The 3,396-nt window shown below is 42.9% G+C and overlaps 1 long non-coding RNA gene across 1 annotated transcript; it reads left to right on the forward strand.

Annotated features, from left to right (window-relative positions):
* The first annotated feature begins 670 nt into the window (after positions 1–670).
* LOC139572524 (uncharacterized) lies at positions 671–2,278 on the forward strand. The gene is made up of 3 exons (XR_011674445.1): positions 671–902; positions 1,027–1,447; positions 1,586–2,278. It is a non-coding gene; the product is annotated as an uncharacterized lncRNA (long non-coding RNA).
* Positions 2,279–3,396: the final 1,118 nt, after the last annotated feature.

The raw sequence follows: 3,396 nt of genomic DNA on the forward strand, positions 1-3,396 counted from the left end.
GTATGTCATATAAAGTATATTCACCCCACAAAGTATTTTAATCAAAACTTACCAGAAAGCATGTAGTCCTTGGCTCAGACAGTGTAGTAGTGTGGGCTCAATAGCATCTCATTAGTGTGCAAGATCTTGAGAATCAGCTGTTCATGTGATGGAAGAATGCACTGTGCATGCAGAGGGTTGCAATTTCATTGAATTGGGGATAGTTTAACCAAAATATGCCACAAGACCTAGAATTGCCTTATGTGTATCCCACAAAAAAAGGTTCACTGTTATAAGCTAACGTTTTTGATGAATTTAAGCATATTCCCAAATTCCCGGGCTTAACTTCCCATGGAGAATTCCTGGAAAAATTCAGTTAATTTACCGGAAGGTTTCCGACCCTTTGCAACCCTACTCTCTAGTCGTGGTTTTATACATTTTGAAATCTCATAGTATCAACTTTGCTGTCCGCTCCAGGAAGCTGCAGACAGAGTTATCTGAGTTATCTGATTGGCCAGCAGTGGGCCTCTAGGTGGACTTGATTTGATCTCCAGACCGTGCAGGTAGGCAGCTGAATTAAGTGCACCTATTGCCAACAGTGCCAAACAAATGAAAAAGTAGTAACAAAAGGCTTTATCGTTGGGCTGTTTATATAAATGTTTGGCGAGCTCTAATTGGAATGCCTTGGAGATCAACCAGTTGATTGGGTTCAACCGTTTGGTGACCACTGACTAAGAAGAACATTAGATGGATATTTGTTGTTAATCTTCTGTGTGTGCTATATCTTTTTAGTTTTCAGGCAAGAGTCAGAAAGGACAGAAAAAGCACACTACAGAGTCAAGACAGAAACCAGATAGAGGCCCACGAAGACTTGGACGCAGGATCAGAAGGCAGCGAGGGATGTCCAGAACTCACTCAGCCTGGTAAGTTTGTGATGGTAGACTGCGGCTGCTTTCATAAAACAAGGGAACGCTGTAATGTCATTGCTTGCTAATATGTGGATTTGTTGTTACTCTTATGTATGTTCCATCTTTTGGGGGTTTTCAGGCAAGTCTGGGAAAGAACAGAAAAAAACGCACTAAAGAGTCCAGACCGAGACACCAGACCGAGACACCAGACCGAGACACCAGACCGAGACACCAGACCGAGACACCAGACCGAGACACCAGACCGAGACACCAGACCGAGACACCAGACCGAGACACCAGACCGAGACACCAGACCGAGACACCAGACCGAGACACCAGACCGAGACACCAGACCGAGACACCAGACCGAGACACCAGACCGAGACACCAGACCGTGACACCAGACCGAGACACCAGACCGAGACACCAGACCGAGACACCAGACCGAGACACCAGACCGAGACACCAGACCGAGACCCCAGAATGAGCCCCAAGAGGACTTGGCCGCAGGATCAGAGGACAGCGAGGGATGTCCAGAACTCACTCAGTCCAGTAAATTGGTGAGGGTAGACTTTGAGGCTGCTTACCTGACACAGAGGAAGTCTTTCCTTTATAGGTCCTCTCCCCTATGCCCCCCAACCTATTGTGTTGGACCATCATGTTTATTTGTTTGAATCTTTTCTTTGTTTTGTGATTAGGTTTTAAGAGAATGACTCCTCAACCCAAGAGGCCCTGGAGCAGCGGTGAGAGAACATCAGTGTGGAAGCATTTGGGAAAACTGAAAGCGCTAAAGAAGGTTCCCGACAAAGAGGATTGCCTCTTACGTAAGGGTCAGAGCCACTGAGTGTACAAAACCTCAAGGACACCTTCCTAATATTGAGTTACGCCTGGTCAGTTTGTCATGGAAAGAAAGAAAGGTGTCCTTAATGTTTTGTGCACTTAGTGTTAATAGCATAATAATTATACAGTTATGGATTATTTTTGCGGATTATGAGGGAAGCCCTGTATTACTACCTTGCATGTTCTGCAGCGTTGTAAAGATAAGGAGGGGATGACTGGGAGGCAGGTTGGAATTTATTGTCATGAATCTTGCCCTGGAGGCAGTTCTGCAAAGTGGTCACTAGCTGGAACAGGCACAAGGTAATAAAATCTGATTTTAATCCTAACCTTAACCACACTGCTAATTCTTACCTTAAATTATTTTCCACTAATGTTAACTATATAGCCAATTTTGACTTTGCAGCTGGCATATCTAGAGGAAATCGCGCATGTATGCCTGCAGGGGAAGATTCATGACAAACGTCAACCTGCGACTGGGAGAGGCAATGTAAAATCGTTAACAATTTTTTTCTCTCACAATTAACATGCCTTTTCTTGTTACAAGTATGTTTTATTATGAAAAGTACAATATCTCCATTTACAGTTGTACAATTATGGAGCATATGTCCATATATAATTGTACAATTTGTTTTTCAACATAAAAGACATACAAAAAATTATCACATTGATATTTTAACGGTGTTATTGTAAGAGTTTAAATGTTTAAACAGAGGATACATCTAAAACAGTATAAAAAAAGTGCAGTATCTTACTTTAACATCAACTCATAACGTCACACTATAACTTCATGGGAGTCTTGTTGAAAGACTGCATGTTGTTTGGGTGTATTGAGTGACGTCTTCATCAACATTTGCAGAGTATTCCTGTAATATTTTCACCTCGTCAGATGTCAACAGCCTAGTTGGCTGCAGACCTTCTTAAGGAGTTCAAGTACTTTATTTGCCATTTGCAGGTATTACAAGTGATATACACATTGGAATTCCTTGTAGAAGCTCTCTCACATATAGGACAGTACTCCTGAGTGGCACAGCGGTCTACGGCACTGCATCTCCGAGCTTGAGGCATCACTACAGACACCCTGGTTCAAATCCAGACTGTATCACAACCGGTCGTGATTGGGAGTCCCATAGGCGGCGCACAATTGGCCCAGCGTTGTTCAGGTTTGGCCGGTGTAGGCCGTCAGTGTAAATAAGAATTTGTTCTTAACTGACGTGCCTAGTTAAATAAAGGTTAAATCAAATTTCATTTAAAAAGTACACACCAGTGGAGGCTGCTGAGGGGAGGACGGCTCATAATAATGGCTGGAATGGAGTGAATTAAATGGCATCAAACACCTGGAAACCATGATGTAGTTGATACCATTCTACAGATTCTGCTCCAGCCATTACGAGCCCGTCCTCCCCAATCAAGGTCCCATCAACCTCTTGTGGTACATACACATAAACAGTCAAATGTATCATAAGAACATCAATAAAAAATGCAAAGTGGCAAGATCATAAAAGGGAAAAAAAGGTTGTCATGTTCTAAAAGTATGATGAAAACAGTTTAGGTTGCTTGATTTAACAGGCAGATAGAACTAGGATAGAAGCTGTTCTTGAACCTGTGATCCAGAAACTGCCTAGCAACCACTGGTCCTCACTAGACTGGTGCCCTGCATGTCTATTCTTTT

Source organism: Salvelinus alpinus, chromosome 4 (genome assembly GCF_045679555.1).
Source record: "Salvelinus alpinus chromosome 4, SLU_Salpinus.1, whole genome shotgun sequence".
In the NCBI taxonomy this organism is placed as follows: domain Eukaryota; kingdom Metazoa; phylum Chordata; class Actinopteri; order Salmoniformes; family Salmonidae; genus Salvelinus; species Salvelinus alpinus.